Source organism: Cimex lectularius, unplaced genomic scaffold, assembly GCF_000648675.2.
Source record: "Cimex lectularius strain Harlan isolate CLEC.00 unplaced genomic scaffold, Clec_2.1 scaffold127, whole genome shotgun sequence".
Classification (NCBI taxonomy): domain Eukaryota; kingdom Metazoa; phylum Arthropoda; class Insecta; order Hemiptera; family Cimicidae; genus Cimex; species Cimex lectularius.
In genome coordinates this window covers 123,270-146,421 of record NW_019392770.1, presented here as the reverse complement: position 1 = coordinate 146,421, position 23,152 = coordinate 123,270, and positions in this window count along the sequence as shown.

Below are 23,152 nucleotides of genomic sequence, written 5' to 3'. Positions count from 1 at the left end.
CTTGTTGTCTACTTTTTCATTACACAGAACCGCTTTGTGTCATATGTGTCCTCACTGTATTGTCAGGTTGTAGTTTCCCCAGGATCTGGAGGCCGTGGTTGCATTTACTGACATTTACGTACTCGTGTTTTTATCTAGCACAAGAGTATTTTTTGTCGGTATAACCCTTTTACGATTTTCTATAGTAGAGGCATTGATAGCATGTCAGCTTGAAAGAGTGACGTGTACTGCCTTAATGAGTTTGATAGCTTATATTTTAGACTTGCACAAAATACACCGGTTCCTTTATTTGTTTTTGAGCCATGTATATACCCGTTAACATGATTAGTTTTACTTCAGTATTCAAGTCCTGAGTAATTCTGGAGATTTGACTAAAGATCCTAGGATACTGAATCAATGTCTCATAATGGTATGATTAATGATCCTGTATGGCCCGATGATAACACAAACCAACAAGAAACCTTACATTCCTAATTGATCATTTATTACGTAAAATTATTAAGTTTTGTAAGCAGGTAAATATTATTTTTATCAATAATTCTACCAAGATAATTTATTTTAAAAATATAGAAACAGTGACATTCAACTGGATTAATCTTTGAATGTAAACTAAACATAAATTAGAAAACAAAAGAATGTAATGTTATAATCATTACGCACTTTTGGCGCGAAAAGGTAGAAAATTATATTTCAGTGTTCGTGCGTAGCCCGAAGCTCTTTTCGGGCTTTTCAGGGGAAAAGGATCGCATAGGATCTAATAAGGAAATAACACCATGCAATATGAAACAAAAATGGCAAATATATTTACAATAAACTCTCGGATTTTTTTACAAATGCCCTTAATATAAAGAAATATATTTTACTAGCTCTCCCCGGTTATTCTTATCCTGTAAAATACAATTTTCAACTTTTTCGTCCTTAACAAAATGGACGTATTAAGGAATTATGGCTGGTTTCATCTCATACACTTTGTGACGTTTTAACGATAAATAATCCACCACCACTTTATTACAATTTTATGTTTTACAGTGTACCGACGGTGCCTGAAGAGAGAGAAATCTATCTGTCCCCCTCTCGCTCACACTCTCACGGTCGCCGCCGTCACCCCCTCTCAATGTATCTTTGTTATTCTCCCTTTCTTTCAATCTCTCTTTCTCTCTCTCGCTCTGTTTTAATTTCTCTCTCTCCCGCTATACTCCTAGTTATCCTCGCTCTGTGTAGACTTTTCTCACTTTCTTTTTCACTTATTCACCCCTATTTTCTCTCTCTCTCTCATTATTTCAGCTTTTCTCTTTCTCACTCCCTCTCCCTCATTCTCTCATTCCCTCTCTCTCACTCTCTCTCTCTCTCTCTCTCTCTCTCTCTCTCTCTCTCTCTCTCTCCCGTTATACTCCTATTTTTCCTCGCTCTGTTTAGACTTTTTTCCCTTTCTTTTTCACTTATTCACTCCCATTTTCATTCTCTCTCTCTCTCTCTCTCTCTCTCTCTCTCTCTCATTATTTCAGCTTTTCTCTTTCTCACTCCCTCTCCCTCATTCTCTCATTCTCATTCCCTCTCTCTCTCATTCTCTCTCTCTCTCTCTCTCTCTCTCTCTCTCTCTCTCTCTCTCTCTCTCTCTCTCTCTATTTCTCTCTCTCCCCTTTCTCTCTCTTTTTCTCTTTTAGAATGCCTTGCTTTACGAGTCGCCCTTAAAGAGCAAAAGGCTACTCTCATTCCTGCCCTGGCATACTTAAGCGGGGAACACACTTATTCGATGCAAATCCAAAGTCTAATTTTCCATAAGATTGTATTACCCCCCGTGCACATCTGCCAGATGCCACGCAACGCTACCCTACTCTACGGTCTACTGTACGCGATCCTCACCGTCCAGATTTTCGTCGGGTAGCATCGAGGACAGTCGAAAAGAAAAGAACCGGACTCATATTTTTATTTCAAACTACATTTATTTTTGTCGTTATATTAATTATAATACAGTTATTTTAGTATAAACCAAATTAACCGAGAACCGTATAAACCAAAAACACCGAAATACCATTTTTTGATATAATGAATTTAACTAACAATTGATTACAAGGTTTGCTCATAAAATTTAACTAGCAATTTATTTCATGGTTTGCTCATACTATTACACCATTTTCGTCGAGTAGCGATAGAACAGGACACTCATATTTTTTGTTGTTTATTTCAAACTGTGTTTACGTACTTGTGTCGTTGTATTACTTACAACATTCTTATTTTAATATAAACCAACTTAAACGAGATCAAAATTTCATGAGTTTTTATAAAATTATTGAATTATGATGGTTAGGAAGAAAATTGATCAAAACACCGGAATAACTTTATTTAAAACAATTAACAATTTATTACATGATTTTGCTCACAATAATGCATTAAGAACAAAAGAGGCGTTGCGATTGTGATAGTGATTATTGTGATACACGCTGTGCAGACTGTACGTGGCCTACGCTTGACGTCGTATAGATGTGCACACCCTACCAAAACGCGGCAAGGCGTCGGATAGCGTGGCATATCATTGTATCGGATAAGTGTGTTCTCGGCTTAAAGCCTTGAAGAATGTTTAGAGACATTAATTAGAAAATTCTATCGTGAATTTTCGTACGACGTAAATTGAAAAATCAGCGCATTAAATTTGTCGGGTAGGCGTGAATCGCTTTGATTCTGTCTGATTTGGGTTCCGATTAATTTATACGTCCTTGAAAACGGTAGGGCATGAAAGGGAACGCTCCCTGACGTCTGGTTGTTAAATATTCTAGGAAGGGAAGTTGTTGGGAATTATGTGGAAACCCTAACCTCGGCCTTCTTCCGTCCATCCGAATCAAGTTTACGTCGTGAAAGGAGCAACCTGTTGTTCCAGAGATATTTATTCTTCATGGTGTTTTCCAACTTCACCGCTTAAGGGAAAACTCAGTGTCGCGGACTTTTTCCTGGTAAATTTTCAAAATAAAAGTGATAAACAACCGACCGTAATGGATTCGGAGAAAAGTAATTCCTGTAAATGCATAAGGGCTTAACGCCCAAATATCCGTTGACTATCTCGGAAGAGAGGTCTATTACGATAAATTTTAATTTACTGGGCTGTGGCGGGTTCGAACCCAGAACTCCTAGCTTTACAAAAATGAATCGGAAGCTCTGACGAATCGGCCACGAATCTACGTACCAAGTGCTATAAAGAATAAAACATACTTGGTTATTCAAAAAATCGGATCAAGGAATGCAAAAAACAGCTCAAGCACAAATCTCATATCGGATGGCATTCCTGCACGCTCCCTATATGGAGTCAAGGAATCTCACCCTTTAATTAAGACACATTGATTAGCTTTTCTCGGCATGCAGGGCACTTTTGGCCCAAACCACACGTGTACTCAATATTTCACAATCGGCTCGCTCATGCTACACATTCATTCTAATATATACATTCACCCACAGTGTACAAAACTAAACGTAAATATATCGGATCCAAATACCCTCTGCCATGCTCAAGTGCAATTTTCACATTGGTTGACATTCCTACACGCTTTCTACATGGAGCCAACCGTCTTTATCATTTCATAACTGTTGAACATTTTTAGGAAAATATTTTTTAATATTTTTAAATAATATTTTTTTTTGACATCAATCCAACCCGGAGGACCGTTGAGGAATTGTTGGAGCTATTGAATATTTCGCCATCGACGCTGGTATTATAAACACACATTCAAACTTATAAATACATTCTTACGAAACAGTTTACACTTTTTATGTAAAGTATAATAACTACAATAAAAAAAATCAAAACATCCCTGTTCTCTATAAAAAATTGATTATAACTGAAATTATAGTTTATTAGGTTTTAATCATTTCACTCTGTCAGATCCTTTCAAGGTTCAGGAACGTTTAAAAAATACTTGGATATGGCATGTAAATACATTCTAAAAGTAGTGACGTCACTCGTAGGCCTCATCAGACCGACGGCTAGTGGTGGGGATGTGTGGAAGAAGGAAAAGAGGGGGGGAATTGTCTCACCGGACGCCATGACAGGGAAGGTGGAGGGGGTAAAACGTGTCTACCCCAGATGTCACCTATACTACCAATACGTAAACTTTGTTTGATAAATTTCTCTTTGGATGTTGTTTTGAATCAATTTTATTCCATAGGCTGAGCAAGGGGTTGTGTGGTGGTTTATTTTATCTCCGGGCATCCTCAGTCGACACATATAAATGATTAGCTCTCGGAAAATTGAGGTAAAAATAATAATAACATGTCCGGGCGACTCCGGAGCACCTTTATTTCTCGAGTGAGGGCATGAATAAAAAATGTGACATTTCTAGAAACCTATTGAATAAACAGGTGTAGCGCCTCACCCATCTCAGCGTTCCCATTATTGGGAGCACTCAGACAATTGAGCCGTTTTATCAAAAAACATTTCCCCTGCAAATAGAGAACAAGAAGTACATCAACGGAAATGGCAAGTGGCCGCAAATCTATGAACCCCCCCCCCCTCGAGGCATGTTAAAATAAGTACATTTTCAATTTATTCACAGATATTTCAGGCCTTTCACCGGAATCAATAGATGAAGGGATTTGAAACAACCAGTCGGATCTTAGCTCGATTCGAGATATAAAGACTGTCAAATGCCACGAATTATGCGTGTAGAACATTCTTAAGGAAAACATTTTATGAAATTTAAAAATAAGTCGAGTACACACTTTCAATAGGAAATTCCTCGTGCAATAAAACCTTCCAAACATTGTCTAAAATAAAGCTTGATCGATTCAGTTTATTTTTGTCTGTCTGGTTTGGGCTTTACTCCATCTATCGTGAAATTTACATAATTTTTTGGTAATATGGTTTTCAGTCTTTGTTTGTGCAAGTACTTTTTTTACTTAGGATTTTTTTTTCTTTTTTTCTTGCTTGATTCCTTTTTTTTAAATTGTATTTTAGCAGCCTGTTATAGAATGAGTATTACCGAAATTGTAGTACACAATTCTCGACATATTGATGTAGGAAAATAGCAAAAATTAATATTTTAGCAAGAATAAAAAGTTATTTTCTAGTTAGTTTTCTGTACCCCAATTTACTTTGAATGCCAATTTTTGGGAAAACAAATAAATTGTTTTCCGCAAAAAAGTGGTGTAATTTCAAATTTTGATTTCTTTTTTAATATGACAATTTTCGCTCATATATTTTTATTTTACTCTCTAAAGATGATTTAATAATTAATTAAATTAGACGAAAAGGATTTGTTTTTGTCTTAGATTGTGAGGCAAAATGTGAGAACATTGCTATATAACATTTTAATTAGCAACAACAACAGAATGATCCAGTGTCAAATACTAATCCATTTTATGTTCGAAAATGGCAAAAAATGAAAAATTCGAAAGGTTGTAGGTTGAGATGGAAAATTGATGTCCGATAGGATCGAAGTCACGATTGGTAGAGCAGCGGCGTATTAAGCCGAAGGACGTGGGTTCGAATCCCGCTCGTGACACTAATTTTTCGTCTCAACCAAAACTTTTTTTTTTTTTTGGCGTTATGAACTATGCATATTAGCCATGTGACAATTCGTATATGTGTGTTCAAATTTGGGGGGGGGGTTATTGTGAAAAAAGGGCCAGAGGCGACGGTGGGAATCAAACCCACGACCGCGGCGTGAGAGTCTCTCATGCTAACCACTCGGCTACCGCGGTCCCCAAAACCTTAAATAAAAACAATTATTCATTAACACTGACTTTTTATCTCAACCAAGACGTTACATAAAAAGAATAATTAATTGGAAGTGTCAAATACTTTGGAAAAGCCTGTATAGTTCGAGTCAACTTGGAAGACGTTTGATGAAGTGGATGGAATATAATTGTGATAGCAAAGTGCATTACTATACAATATAATGTTAGGAAATGAAGCTTTGCTGTTCTGGCTAATTGTCTCAGAATTAAAATCACTTGATAAGTTATTTGCCTAAAACGACTGATGTCGAGCATTCAGCGGTACCAGGAGATTGCAAGATATATTTGGAGACTAAGATCGGGACGCCCAAGAACCGTGGGACCAGCTGACGACCGATTTATCAGATTTCACACTCTGCCGATTTTTCGCTGCTTCTGAAAAATCTCAAAGACTTAGAACTGTGCAGGATGTGCCCGTTAGCGCTGAAACAATAAGACGTAGACTTGCAGAAATGGGAGTAAATCCCAGAAGGCCACAACAGGTCCAGCGTTTACCAGGGACCATCGTCGGTCGTTTAGAGTTAGCATTGGACACCGACATAGGACGGAAACTGAACTGAGGGGATGGTATCTTTTCAGTCGAATACCAGTTATCTCTCCATTCACCAGACATCTTCGAGTTTATCGAGCCGTTGTAGATCTCTATATCAAATGCAACATTGCCGGAAGTGGGTCGTCTGTCGGTAGTTTAATTATGATATAGAGTGGAAATGCATGGGATGCAAAAACGGAGGTACACATTTTTAATAAGCCGTTCCTTAATGCACAAAAAATCTACGTGACAGAAATTCTTGATGAATATATGGTGCCATTTGCTCCTGTTTTTGGTGAGCAATTTTTCGTTATGCAAGTTAATGAAAGACCAACTGTCGACATCGTATTATGCAGTAATTTTGAGCTGTCAATGTTTACACTCTAAAGGTCGAATCGCAGTTACGTGACAGTGTCGTCATTCCTGCCCACTGTGACCGTTCTCTCTATTTACACTAAGCAGTATTTCATCCGTGCCTAGCAGAGGACTTTAGAGGCAAAAATGTTTCCAAATGATGAACTTTTGATTATCGCACTGATTTTGGATGAAGAAGAGGTAACACAAACGAGAAAAAGGAAGTGGGTCCATCAAGCATAGAACAAGAGGAGTTCAGAAGGGTAATTTACAAGAAATTAGAAGGGACAAAATTTTGCTTACTGCATAACTTAAAACTTAAATGTGTGATGACTAGTGACCGTTAATCGATAATTATTCAGAAATCGTGAGATCTGATCTGTGGTGTGACACCAGACCGCATCTCACGATATCTGAATAATTAAAACTGAAACTTCTTAATACATTACGAAATACGATATACGCACGTATAAGTACGTTACTTTTCAAGTGGATACGAAGAGTGATAGTCGAACACTGCAAAATTTAAATTTACAGGGATGGAAGGCAACGACAGATGCTTTCCGTGTATTCAATACAAAAAATACGAGAAATATTCACTGGTTATTTCAGCGCTGACGCTGCATCTCCCCCGTAATTATCACATATCCAACAACCATATTTAAGTTCTAACCTTATTCATAATTTACTATACTCTTCATAATGTAAACAATACTAAAATATACGCGTACTTCACTCACTATCTGTTTTCATTTCTGCTTCTATTTTCGTCCAGAGTGTATTCTTGAAATCTGAGTGCGTGTGTTTTGAATTTGCCTGATAACACAACATAGGATTATTTCGCACCAACTCAATGAGTTTTTCGACATTCATGCTGTACGGCCATGAAAACTGTCAAAAATATCGTCAACAAGAAATCCGACGATTCCGGCCCGGTGACTACGGCAGCACTGATGGCACTGACACGGTCGCGCGCCGGGCAAGTGTGAACAAAGCCGTTCAGTTTCCAAGAAGAATATTTCCAAAACCGTCGGTTCAACAAAATGCCGGTCACAGCACTGTGATGTTACTGGTTTGTCTGTGAAACGACCATCAAAAGGCCAACCCGTAACATTGATTTGAACCTCATTGAGCACTTTTGGGACAGTATCGGACGTTGGGTAAAACGAAGTAATAACCCTCCTACAGCCTTAGCTGAGCTGAAAGTTACGTTAGTTGAGATTTGGGATGAAATTTCTCAAGAAGTGGTTAAAGGCTTAACTATGAGCATGCTGAGAAGATTATAGTGTGTAATCGCTCAGAGCTAGAGGATGTAATACGCCCGATTAATTTTTTTAAAGTTGGTTTTATGTTCATACACAATAATTTTTTTAAATTAATTTTTTATATGCATTTTACTTTCCCACTAACCACATTTTTTAATAAATACTTGATTTATAAAAAAAATATCAGTGTTAATATTATTGAATAGGCCTAAAAGATACCAAAATTTCACAATGAGACACGTTTTTGTGTAGAAGTGTATTTCGTCTTCCGAACATCAGCCTTCATAAAATCATATTTATGATCTTAACTTAGAAATAATTTACCGATATACACGAAACGTTATGTAACCTGAAACACGGAAGCGTACTCGCAATGGCGTAAACCTGGCCTCCGAAAACAAAACTGTAGATAAAAAAATATAACGATTGAGGATTTTGTCAATTTCAACCGTACTTTTCTCACGACAAGACCATATGTAGGCCTATTCATCGGATAACAAAACAAATACAGAATCCTGTGTCACTGGGTGGATCCAAAAAAGACGAAAGGAGAAGTGGATAAACTCCGGACAACGTTAACTTATGGAACATAAATGAGGAGGAAGCAACTAAAATTGTAGCAAAAATTGTAGCAACGACACTCAATGACCTAGTGCTTCTTAGAAGAAGGATCAATTGCACTGGACAAAATAACGAGGAAAAGTACAATAAGCCAACAACAAAACTCTGCATTTCTTGGGGAACAACCCCCCCCCATTCCTAGTATCTATCATCATCATCTCACATTTAATGATATCATGTCTAAACGTTGTTGACATAGACTGTAAGGAAAGACATCCATCTTTCCACCGGTTGTAATATAGTTGATTTTGGATAAAATCCGGAGTTGTTAATTTTTGCAATGAAACACCGGACATCTGACGAAGAAAAATTGCCCCCCCCCCATATTCCAGACCGAAAAATGACCATTGTCTATAAATTCATATTCAAAGGCTTTAACACGAATCCGAATTACATTTTCCGAAAAAAAAATTATTAAACAACTTTACAGATAGTAGGGGTATTCACGATGTTTGTCACCTACCATGTTGATTACCTACGCCCTAACGCCTAGCAATGTGACTACATTTTCGACCTAACATGTAACATTGGCCCTGCCCTGTTAGATCGAGCAATGTTCACTAGCCGATTCTTACAAGTCTACGTTATCATTTTTCTCGATATAACAGGACCTAACAGAGTTAACAAAAAGATCGTGAATACCCCTAGTGTTTCTTGACTTTTTTACTTTTTTATATATGCTCGTTTAATACGATCAAGCGTATTAGTTCCTTATCATAGAAAAAAATTATATATAATAATCTTGAAACACCTGCCCAACAAATGCAGAAAACAATCTTTACAAATATATTTAATAGATTTTTGTTTTCGAATTCTAGGCCCAGTTGCAAGAAAGCTCGGACACCTGTCAAATATTTTTTCACGTACTATCTCCAGGAAAAAGTTTCATTTCAATCGGTGATCATCTCATTATATACGATCCTATTATGTTTTTATCCTGAGTAAAATTATATTATCGATATATAATAACTCTGAAATACATACACAACAATGAAATTTGCTCATATCATCATATAACTGATTGGCTCGTAGGCAGCCAGAACGCTCGCACAAGAGGCGAAGTTTTTTTAAAATTTGTGATTCTACGTATCTAGCTTCCTTTAGTCGAATCTTTTTCTACTAAAAAGAATTCTACTAAGAAGAATAAATTGGTGACAAGTGAAGAAACCTGACAGACCAAAACAACAAGGGACTGGGCAAGAAGGGCAAAATTGATCAAAACCGGCCAAACTGTAAGTAATTATGCGGGGTTATTACGGATAAAAAATTGTTGACCTCCACTAGTGAATTTTGTCTCACAATCAGTTGAAACGATCCGATTTAAATCCGCCGTGAAAGACATTGAATCTAGGAGGTCGATCAGATAAGGACCACCTGTGATTGGAATCCTAGCGAAACGTTGATGGCCGCTATAAAACGATAAAAAGAAACAGGCTCTTTCTCGAGAACGGCTCTGAAGCTGACGGGCCTGCGTCGGTTTTCCACGTCCAGATCAATCGGATGATATACATAAATAAAATTTGAAAATGAAATTTTAAGTCTAGTTTTGCAAGCAAATAAATTTCCACATCTTAGCTTCTCCTTGACACCTTTTTTCTTTCAACGATCCTAGATCTTTTTTCTAAGAGATTTTCCGTTCATCTTGACTAAAAACAAATATTAACTTTTATGACCTTATGTTGTTTTCCTCAAAACAATTTTTAAATTGTGAGTGTAATATCGAAATCCATCAGGACAATCTTTCTTAGCCAGGCTTTGGCCCAAAAATAAGAGTCAGCGTGTCCACAAGGTATGACCACTAACAGTATATGTTCCCCTAGGTCTACCCCTCCGAGGAAAGTTCTTGAGGCGAACTCAAAGCTTCGCGTACTGGAAACAGCCTCCCAGTACGGACACAATTCCGCCACATTTCGCACTAGGTGGCGAACAAAATGATGGACTTGGTGAACCCCCGTTACCTATACACTCATTGCACGTCGAAGGATGCCATGCCCCCCAAGGGGCACTCCAATACACAGGTCGATGCACGCGAACGGGGGCCTCGAAGCTCTAAGATACCAAACGCAAAGTACGGTGCACAAAACACTACACATACAACATAACACAATCCTCATCTGAAGGGGGAGATCTCTCGGACTCCTTATGTGACCGTGAACGCTGCTCCTGTGGGGGTCCTGGAGGAAAACTGGGTTACGGCATTCCCGGCCCGCGCGGTATTACAGGGACCGGAACGCCGTTATAGCTTCCGGGGAGGCTGTTCTGTCACCTCGTGCTAATCATGTGGTGCCTAGTACTTGCCAGCTGGCGACTGGATAGTTACCGTGCTGGGCATCGTAAAGTTGTGAACTCTCCTTAGGGGTATTCACGATGTTTGTTAGATGTTAACCCGTGTTAACACGCATAGAGAAACGTCCAGTAAGATCGTGAACACCCCCTTCTTTTCTTAGCATGTTAAACGTTAATCTTTCCGCAAGGCTGCGCGTGGCGATTGGTAGAACCAAAAATAAAGCTATAACAGTCCTTGAAGGCTTGTTTGTTTTGGTTTTCTTTTGTGTTAAATTGTAAGATGTCAGAAGTAATAAAAAAGGAAAATTAATCAACTCTTTCATTCAAAATGCTGTCTATGCACTCGAAAAGTACTAACAAATGGGACGCTTCAAATCGTGCCGACACACCTAACTTGTATCCTAACGTCTAACAACCTACAACTTTATAGAATAGGGGATGAATCTATTATGATTAAGAGTATTAGGACAGGTCAGAAATTAACAAAAGAAATGTATTGGTCTGATTTACTCAATGCGTATTTAAGAATAAAAATACGTGTAAAGAAAAAACAGCTGTCAATTTCATGGCTGCCATGTTGGTTACCTACGCCCTAACGGCTAGCAATGTGACTACATTTTCCACCTAACATGTAACTTTGGCCCTGGCCTGTTAGATCGAGCAATGTTAACTGGCCGATTATATATGTCATCATTTTTATCGATCTAACAGAGTTAACAGGGTTAACACAAAGATCGTGAATACCCCTCTTATCTTATTTTGATGTTAACATGTTAGTTCTTCACTGTAGTGCGGCACGTGGAGTCCAATATAACCAAAAAATGTTGTCAAAGGTAAAATAGATCTCGTACATTTGTTATTGTTGGTAAGCCTTTTGCTTTTGTGAAGGGAGAATATTTTTTTTTTCGAAATGCACAACAATCAGTTGAATGGTAAGACTAATCAATTCTATCTAATCTTTGAATTGTGTGAAAAATGGTGTAATGATATATGAGAAGTGCTCGTTGAATTTTTAGAAAGTAGACAAATTAAACCAAATGCTGTTCAACTTAAGTCCTACTTATTGAAGTAAAGACAAATATTTGAACTGACCAAAGAAAAAGGAAAGGAGAGAATAACTGGTTTGTAAAACCAGTAATAAACATTTTTACTCCTTAGGGTACGTGGATGGAAGACTATTACTTATTTATATGGTTGAATTTAATTACAGCATATTTCAAAATACAAATACATAACAACACATAATCAATTGCAATGATTCTTTTTATAGAAAATTTACCCTCAAGTGCCAACAAAAAGACAGAAAAGGACGTATCATTTTGATTGCAACTGAAATTATTTATTATATATATTGACAGCTTGAAATACCCGAGCCGAATTGTTTAAATAAAGTTTTAAGAAGGTAGTTAATTTATGGTTTATCGCGTTAACAAGTTGAGAGCGAAAGGTAATATTATTTAACAAAAGTAGAAGATAAAATTGAGGAGGTTTAAGAGAAAGACGTGGCAGGCTTATAATCAAATCAGGGCTCAACTTATGACTGACAATCCATTAAAAAGTTTCACAACTCGGAAAGGTAACCCCATTTCAAAGCCGGTAACAATTCACTTCTGAATACGATGATATGTTTAATTTTTATTAGCACCGATTCATTGTAATATATGCTATATTTCATTGTTAATTAAAAGGGGCATTTCTTAAAGACGCTGGATGTTATGATTTAAGTTTTACTTTCAGCTCTAAACACAAGTTAACATTAGGGCAAGTTTGAAGCCATAAATCATGAGCTCTTTACTCTCACCAGTTGATGCCTCTTCTTGATTACTTATTCCCATCTGAGTTGCATGAAAAACGGCCGCTAAGAATCAAACCCTGGAAAAATGTTAGCCGAAGTTCGCTGAGTGTGCAGTCGACTACCGCAAATTAAAACGCGTCGATCTGTTTAATTTCGAACAGCAAAATCATCGCGAGGCTCTTAATTGCGTTTCAAAACTGTAAGAAAAATTTATTCAGCCACAAATTCAATATATATATATATATATATATATATATATATATATTTCCTCTATAAACATAAATTGAACACGAAAAATATAATTAGCGTATTTAATAAAAATCAGGGATAAGCCCAATTAGCTTTCGAGGAGCATATCACCCGTCCATCAGGACTTAAACGGAATTTTTTTAATACAATTATTTATATTTTATTAGAGTATTTCTTGCGTGCGTTCCTGGATGTTTGAACAGGCTTTCGATAGGGTCTGGCATCCGGGATTGTTTTATAAATATTCGCTTTCAACCCACTAGTTATTATCTTTTCCTGAAATCCTACCCAACAGGCCGCTGCTTCAGAGTGAGCAGCGACCACGAGTTCTCTGAAGTCGGTCAGATACAAGCCGGCATCCCACAAGGGAGCATTCTTTGTCCCATACTTTATATCATTATACTGCTGACGTACTTATAGACCGTAATACCATCATCACGTGGACTATGTCGCAATTTAGTCCTGTAACTCGAATCCTATCCAAGCTACGTCCAACATCCAAATACACCTTGAGCCTATCGAAGACAACTGCGATGAGTGGAGGAGAAAGGTGAATGAAGAAAAATGTACTCAATATACTTGCCCTCCACTGTACATCAACTGCACTGATATACCGACTTCCGTGCAATTCAAATGCTTAGGACTAAACATAGTCTGCAGACTGACGTTGAATCCCTACACAAGACTTAAAAGACAACAACTCAACTTGGACAACTACGAAGACTTTTAAGACGAAATCTGACGACCGTCAAAACTAATTTAACTTTACAGAAGACTTTCCTGCGACCATTTTGGGCGTACGGAGTAGAACTGTTGGGTTCTGCTAGCCATCAAACATCCAGCGTATCCATTTCTTCTAATCAAAAGTACAAAGACAAATCACTGTGTCAAGCTCAAAGCTCTTACTACATTCTTAAACTCTCTATCCACAACAACCTCAAGCTTCCTTTTGTCTAAGAACTGATTCGTTCCCGAGACCAAAAGTTTCACACCTCTCTATCCATCCTACGAGAACCCGTCCCGTCGCCTTAATTGACGATGGCCGCGAGACCCGTGTTAAAAAATGTAAAAAAGTTTTATAATCTCATTTGTAATATGTATTAATATGTGTACGGTACAAAAAAAAGATACTAAAAAATACGATTTCAAAGATACAGAGGAATCCCACACCCCCCACGACCTTATAAAAAAACTCGAGTTCGCACAAATCACACAGACCCAACACTGAAATGCCTGAACTGTCTGACAGACAAAAACAGGGAGTATGGGCGGCCCGGGATGATCGGTAACGACGAAATTACTGGTTCAGCATTCTCCCAAATTTTACCGTTAAATCCCTGGCCAGTATTTAGTGGTAACAACATTTTTCGAACATTTGACATTTTCCATTTTTTTACTCCAATTCTACTCTTGTGTTTTTAATTTTGGTCCGCATTTTCTTTTAAGAAGAGTCTTGTTAAAAGCGTCAAACTCTAATAATTTACCACATTTTTGTGGTAAAATATTATCTCTCATGTATATCTCCCAAATATACATATCCTTCCACCTTTCCGATCTTCACTCGGCCATTCTCAAGATCCAAAAAGACCTAAACTCCATCAACGAATGGGCCCATAAAAATGCCCTAGTCCTCAATCCGTCCAAATCCACCGCCATAATTATCGGGTCAGGCAACTCCTCAATTCCCTCCCCAGCATCTCACCTCTCATGCTAAATAACCATCCCATCCCCTTCTGCTCTTCGGTTAAAAACCTAGGAGTAGTCTTTGACCAAAACCTTTCCTGGCATTCTCACATTTCCCAAATTTCCCGCCATTCCATTGCCTCCCTCAGCCTGTTTCGTCGGTCCTGGCTTCTCTTACCTTTCTCCACCCTCAAACTCCTTGTATCTTCCCTTATACTTCCCTTCTTCGATTATAGCTGTTTGGCATACGGTGGTCTCTCGGAGGGGGAGAACGCGCGATTTAAGCGTATTAAGAATTGTTGCGTAAGATTTGTGTACGGCACCCCACAGGGATCCCGGATATCGGGGTTCTATTCCCAACTTTCCTGGCTATTCCCCTCCTGCACAGTATTTCCTAGGTTGCTTTCTTTTCCAGTCCATCCACACTCGTCGTCCTCCTTACCTCATCCAATCCCTCCAATTCAACTCCTCACATCTCACTCGTAAGACCCGCTCATCAACATACAACCCATACCTTCGAAAGATCCTTTCTGATCCGAGCCCCTAAACTCTGGAACTCCCTTCCCCTTTCTATTCGTCACGCTGCCTCCTTTTCCTCCTTTAAATCCCACCTGTATAATCACCTCCTCTCCCTCCAAGCAGAGACCTCACGTTTACATTTGTTATTTTTGTTTAATATTCTCGTAATTTTCTCTTCTGCCTAGCCTTACTGGTGTGCCAAGATTTCTATCTTTTTTTTTACTTTTAACTTCATAGAAGGAACTTCATTTATTTATTTCATGTAAATTATTCTTAGGGGACACCAGGCCCAGAATAAAGTTATTTTTCTTCTTCTTCTTCACATTTTGGAAAATTTTACAAGGTCGTTAATTGTGTTCAATGGGGGCCAATAAGGTTTCTATTATGGGGCCATTTTTTCAAAATCTTTTTGGTCTATTACAGCCAATCTTTTTCGGATTTATTTTTCTTCGTATCCTACAAATTTACGGCAGGGCGAATTTAATAATATTGACCTTAGTTTTTGACATCCATCTTAACTTATGACAAAATTTTATACCTTTTTTTAATAAAACTTTTTTTTCTCTACTATTGGTTGGCTTTTGAAAACATTTGCACGTTACAATTACGCTACAATTGGCTATAAAAGAATCCTTTTAATATGGCGAATAGTTTTAGAGAAAGATGAACAGAAATGTGAAAATACAAATTTTCATAAGAAACGAAACGAGACCAAAAATTTATATTTTTCAGTACTTTTTCTCAAAATCTATTTGGTCAATTACAACGGATCTTTTATCGTTTTATTTCTTCAGTATATTAAGAATATGTGCCGGGCGTCTTTTAAATAAGAGGGAATAAATAATTTTTGCCAAAAGCCTAAAGTTGTGACAAAATCTCTCTTTTCTTTTTAACGATCACATTCTCTCCATTCTGGGTGGTTTTTGAAGCAATTTCTCGGTACAAAGGGTTAATTATTATTGCTGTAGCAGGGAGACAATGTTTTTGTTGTTACGAAGGTTGTTGATCTTACATAAAAGACAAAAGATATTTTTCCGTGTCTGTAGGCTCATTTAGTTGTTCAAAGAAAGACCAAAAAGTTGCCAGATTTTAGTACTAATTACTAACAACCGTATTTTCTTTTTTGTTCTTAGTATGATACAAATTCAAAGCTAGGAATTTTTGGAAAATTGCGAATCGTTAATTTTTGGCAACGATCGAATTTTATGAGAAAATGTTAAATCTTTAAAAAATGTAATTTTCTGTTCCTGATTAATTTTTGAAAAAATTACTTACTTATGACTAATGTACCAAACGAAAGAAGAATTTCGTCAATATGATGAAGGGTTTTTGAGAAAAGTGTAGGGAAAAGTGAAAAAATGCATTCCTGGCGGAGTGATAAACTGATCGAGCTAGAATTATTCCCATTGTACAAATTTTACGCTATTAAGGATACTATTCAATTTCGGAATTTTGACAGCCGATGTTTTAGTTGTACAGAAGGTAGTTGTTGATAGAGAATTTACAAAAAAAAAGACTACAAACAGATGTTTTGCAGGTTCCAGGCAAGATACACCCAAAAACTATTAATTCGCAACATACAAAAAATCATTTGAAGCACTTCTAAAACTCGGAATATCATGAGACTAGGTTCATTCCGTGCACAAATTTAGTAAAACAGTAATGTGTGGTGATTAGTGACCGTTAGTCGATAATTATTCAAAAATCGTGAGATGCGGTCGGGTGTGATGGAGGTTTCAGAAAAACGTTTTCTTTATCGTGCCAACGTTTCGATCTTTTATTGAGATCATCTTCAGGGCTCAAAGTGTTTGTCTTCTNCTGAGATGATCTCAATAAAAGATCGAAACGTTGGCACGATAAAGAAAATGTTTTTCTGAAACCTACATCACACACGACCGCATCTCACGATATCTGAATAACTTTCAGAAAAACATTTCCTTTATCGTGCCAACGTTTCGATCTTTATTGAGATCGTCTTCCGCGCTTTGTGTTGTCTTCATTTCAACAAAAATAAAGATCGAAACGTTGGCACGATAAAGGAAATGTTTTTCAGAAACCTACATCACACCAGACCGCATCTCACGATTTCTGAATAATTATCGACTAACGGTCACTAATCACCACACATTTCTACACGAGAAGAACGAAGAACGTGGGATTCTATGAACAAATTTCAACCAAATATGGACACGAAACTAAAAGTATTCTGAAGGACTGTATTCTGTAAGGACCAACAATGAGAAGAAACTCGCATCGGCTATCAATCAGAGAACTTTTTTGTGCAGACAAAACAATGCCCTGAAGATGATCTCAATAAAGATCGAAACATTGGCACGATAAAGAAAATGTTTTTCTGAAACTTACATCACACCAGACCGCATCTCACGATTTCTGAATAATTGTAAAACAGTAACGTTCCGAAAAAAGGTCGTTTCGCTCTAAAATGGCAGAATTGTATTATAAGTACAAGACAACTAAAACGAATACTGGACCTTCAATGCTTACTTTTTAGAATTTTTTTTTATTATGAAGGAACGAAGCTTTTAATACAGAATGTATATAAAAGACAACAGTCTTCCAAAAGAGGATGTGATATCAAGTAGAACGTTCATCAAGGGGAGACACACCCAAGAACACTTGATTCGCGAAGTTCAAAAAATTATTTCAAGCACTTCTAGAGACATTACAATTAATTAAGGTTTTTAGTTGAGATGAAAAAAAGTTAATGGCACGAGCGGGATTCGAACACACGATCGTCGGCTAGATACGCCGTTGCTCTACCACTTGAGCTATCGTGACCTCGATCCACTCGGTGAAAAATGTCAAAAAGGAGGGAAAACTCATAAGGTGGGGTTGAGATAGGAAGTTGATGTCCGAGTGGATCGAGGTCACGATAGCTCAAGTGGTAGCGCAGCGGCGTATCTAGCCGAAGATTGTGTTCGAATCCCGCTCGTGCCATTAACTTTTTTTCATTTCAATTAAAAACCTTAATTAATTGTAATGTATTAATTGGTCAAGCGGACCACGAAATTAGTGAAATTATGAAAACAGTAAAACTATGGCCTGTGAAAAGATTGAGAGAAAGCATTACTTTACGAGGACTCACCAGGCCGAAGTTAAATCTAATAGGTCCTGCCAAAATATCTATCAAAATTCGTTATCATTTGAAGATTGTTTCTTCAAGTTTGACAAAAACGCACATATTTTACGATTAAAATTTACTCGGAGACCATAATTTTGTAAATGTATCAAATTTTCAAACAGATTTCGCGAAATTAGGTTGGTCCGTTTTGTAGTAACGTCGATTTGAACACAGGCTATTGTCAGAGCAGTCCATGTGGCTGGTTATCGATCCGATCTGAAGTATACCGGTAACATTTGTTTATGCAATTAAATTTGCACTATTTACTGATTTAATTGAAGGCCTGAAACCAAATGTCTGCCTTCAACAATGAATTGATGTACAAAACATGAATATGTGCAACAAGTAAATACCGAGAAAACGATAGAGTTTTGACAAAAACCAAAAACTATTTGGTACGATTTTTTTCTCTGCTGACACGGAGTCATGCCATCGTCAGTGCAACTAATCAAACCATAAACTATGCCCGTTTTCTAGTCAAACATGACTTTTATTTTTAGATCGCTGGATGATCTTTGGTTTGCTTTTTCCCCCTCATCAGCCCAGGTTGATTCACTTCTCTCTACCTGTGATTACAATTGAAATTTTTGTCATTGGGGCTAATGAGCCCGAAATGTCAAAAATGAAAGAACCAACCTTTATGGTACGGAGCACTTAGGTTTCTTTTCTCTGACAAACTTCTAAATAAACTGTGGAACGTATAAAAACATGCATATAATTCACTAATTTCGTGGCCCGCTTGACCAATTAATATATTACGATTAATTAAGGTTTTCAGTTGAGATAAAACAGTCAATGGCACGAGCGGGATTCGAACCCACGATCTTCGGCTTGATACGTCGCTGCTCGACCACCTGAGCTATCGTGACCTCGATCCACTCGGACACCAACTTTCCATCTCAACCCCACCTTTTGAGTTTTCCCTCCTTTTTGCCATTTTTCAATTTCATTTTCTCTCCGTGGCCATTTCATTTGTCGTCGGGAATCCAATCCGATTACACGACATTTGAAAAATGGCAAAAAGGAGGGAAAACTCAAAAAGTTTTAACCTGAACCTTTTCAACTGAAAACCTTAATTAATCGTAACATGCATCTATTTGAATAATTTATTTTATTCTTGAAAATAATTTATATAATAACAATAATTTATTGTTGTTTGAATATGTCAGTTACATTTTTAATTTTACATTCAGCCTACATCAGCCTCAGAAAGCTCACGCGCACAATGTAAGACAGCGGACGACGACCTTGCAAGAAAAGGGGCGGCCATACCGCTGATAGGTGCTGAGCTTTTCTGTGGCATAGGGATTCGCACTATCACTGAGTATCTTAGAAAAAAGGACAAAATGAAAATGTGAGTGGATTTCACTCATTCGACATAAAAAATCCAACAACGTCCAACAAGATTTGGAAGGAAAGAAACAACAAAATGCATCAAAGGTCATCAAAGATAATTCAGACTCATTTTAAGCACCTTTTATTGACTTAGGATACGAATTTTTATACAACACAAAACAATACAATTTTTCGGGCAGGATTATCAGCTGGGGCAATTTTTCTTCCTCCAAAGTCCTGTATTCATTTAAAAAATTCACAACTCTTTTGAATTTTATCCAAATTCACGAGAATGGAACCGGGGGAAAGCTGAATGTCTTATCTTTCAACCTATTCGAACAATGTTTAGACTGTCATTATAAGTAAGAAAAATAAGGTTAAAATTGACGAAAACCCCTCAAACGTTTTATATTTATCTTCAGTTTTAATTTATTTTCCGTCTGCTAATTTGTGCCATTACAAGTAATGATTCATTTTGATCAGCAGAGTCTTTTCAAATTAATCAGTTTTTAAGATTTTACTAAAAATTAAGGGGCTTTTGTAAGGCGAAACGTGCGAAAAATTGTTTAAACAATTTGTATTACAGCTTTAGTTAAGGAGCTAAAAAGAATTATCAACTATCAATTAATTATTCTTTTTATGTAAGGTCAGTGTCACGAGTGGGATTCGAACCCACGAACTTCGGCTAAATTCGCCGCTCCTCTACCACTTGAGCTATCGTGACTTCGTTCCACTCGGACAACTTCCCATCTCGTTTTTAATCTAGATTTGTTGAATAGATTGTTTATGTTTTTACGTCTCCTTTACCCAACGATGACTCGCAAGGATTAATGAATATTCTTGATGTGGTTTGTAAATTTCTTTGTTGTAGTTTATGGTTGTATATTTATTTGTTTATTAGAATTGGTGTGCATTTAGCACGAACCAGTAGATTTTAAAAAGGTAGTTCACATTGGACTGGAGCCCATATATTCTAATTTGTCTGTTTGATAATAAATCCATTATATTTAATGGTCTGATTGACAAAATTACTTCTCTCACTTATTATTTTTATGTAAGGTCTTGGTTGAAATGGAAAAGTTGGTAACGAGCGGGATTCGAACCCACGATCTTCGGCTTGATACGCCGCTGCTTTAACCACTTGAGCTATCGTGACTTCGAAGTATATATAGCTCAAGTGGTTGAACGGCGGCCTATTTCGCCGAAGGTCGTCGATTCGAATCCCGCTCGTGATACTGACTTTTTTACCTAACCTATACCTTACATAATGTTTAATTAATTGAAAGATGTTATTTGGTCAATCTGACCACGAAATCTAATGAATTTATTATAATATCAAAATTGATTGAATATAGGATATGAGAGAAGAAGGTTTTAGTTGTGTAAACATATTTTTTATAGTAATGTGTACCAAAATGTTTGTCTTCTCACCCTTTAGGGCAAAGTTTCAAGGATTGAAACACCATTTTCAAAATATCACTAATTTATGCTAATAAAAAAATAATCAAAATAAACCATCCATGCTATTTTTTTTTTTTTTACTTAAAATTTAAATTATAAAAATAACAGTTTAAAATAATAGGAAAAATGGCACTGAAAGTTCGATGTAAACAGAATCAAACCGTTTTATTGCAGAGCATTGACTTTTCCAGTTTTCCCTTTTATGAAAAACCCACACAACCAATATAATCACAATTTATTTATGTAACATAAAATTTCAATTAAATTTCACTCGGTTCCTTTTAACTCGGAACCTTTTCTCCCCGGATCCTTTTAGCTTGCTCTCACTTTGGTGGGATCCTGTCTGTTCGTTTCAGTTTTCATTTGAACCTTTTTTGTTCATTTCCTTTTTTTCTTTGCATCCTTTTCCCTAGGATCCTTTTTTGTTTGGTTCTTTTTTGGTTCGCATTCCTGTCGCTAGGAACCTTGCTCGATTCACTTTTCTCCCGTATCCTTTTTTCTTGATTCTTTTTAACTCGGATTGATTTCGCTTTAACTGTTTTTTCGGGGATTTTTTTCATTTATTAATTTTTTTGCTAGATTCATTTTTAGAATTAAAATACTGCTCGTTTTAGGGGAGATGGAGGAATGATTGTGTACTTGAGTGATTGGTTTTTTTATGAGAGATTTTTGTTTTAATGAGGGGGTGATGAAATTACTTAGCTGTTGAAGGACCTGGAGATTTATTTTTAGTACAAATGAGCAGTAGACAATTTTAATGCTTCAAAAATGAGAAAAATACTTGGAAGGGTTGTCGGTTTATGAATAAACAAGTACAACCCGATCATTGATACTCATTGAAAGTCTTTGTAGGATGACGGACTAATTTAACGCTCGTTTTATTTGTCGCTTTCAAAACAAAGGTTGGAGCTGTGTTGGAAACATCACGGTAAAAAAATTACGCTTGGACATTGTTGGACCGTTTGAAAGGCCCAAGGGAAAGCGCGTGGGAACATAAGTTAGACTTGGACCGTTGAAAACTAAACGAAAGCCCAACAACTGTTGACTGGGCAGAACATGACTTGAAATGCATAAACAATGCAGCCCTTGAGGGAAAACGCGCGGCACAACAGCTCGTCACGCGGCCCTCCATTTAAAAACCGACCTTTGACGTCTTTAATAAACGTTATCGATTTGTACCGGTCGGGTTTGCACCGACTTTTATGAAAGAGTAATCTTTATCGTCAGACATAACATTTCTACTTTACCTTTATAATTAGGCGGCTTAATTATACCCCTCCAGTATTAATCCGATACAAAAACAGTTGAGGCTTAATTCCCCAAGAACAGAAACGGTTTCACAAGGAAAATTTGTGAATTTTTTCAACATCAATAATGAAAAGAAAGACATAATAAATAAATGAATTCTAACTAATAATTAAATTTTCTGACAAAGTTCTCTAGTATAACGACTCTTTTAAGTACTATAATTACATAATAAATCTCAGCCGGTACCGTTTAGATAATTACAAAGTTCAGAGTCCGCTAATTTACCTCTCTTAAATATTGTATCCTGTATGGCTTTAAAATAAAACTGCAATAATAGGGATTGTTTCTTCAATTTCTGGTAAGTTACATTATGAACTATGCTGGCACAAATCTGGTCTGAAGGGATTAACAATATAAATTCTGCGCTTTTCTTGATTTCATTATTAGTTAAATATACTTTTCCTTTTTTGCTCGGACCGTTTTTCTATTGATTTTTTTTAACTCGAATACTTTTCGCTTGAACCCTGTCTTAATGGGATCATTTTTTGCCCGATTCATTTTTTGCTGGGATTATTTTTTACTTTTTTGGTTCGAATACTTGTCACTAGGATCCTTATTTGCCTGTTTTCTTTTTTTCTCGGACCCTTGTTCGCTTGGTTCGATTTAACCCGTTCTTTTCGTTTGAACCCTTTTTTGCTCGGTTCCTTTTCAATTCGCATCCTTGTCGCTAGGATTCTTTTGGTTCGGATCCTTTTTTGCGCAGTTCCCTTTTCGCTCAGTCTTTTTTTGGTTTGATACTTTTCACTCAGTTCCTTTTTGTTAGTATCCTTCCCACTCGGATCTTTATTCGCTCAATTGTTTTTACTTTGAATCTCCGGTCCTGATTTGTTCAATTCCTTTTTTTCTCGGATCCTTTTCGCTTCGTTCTATTTAACCTG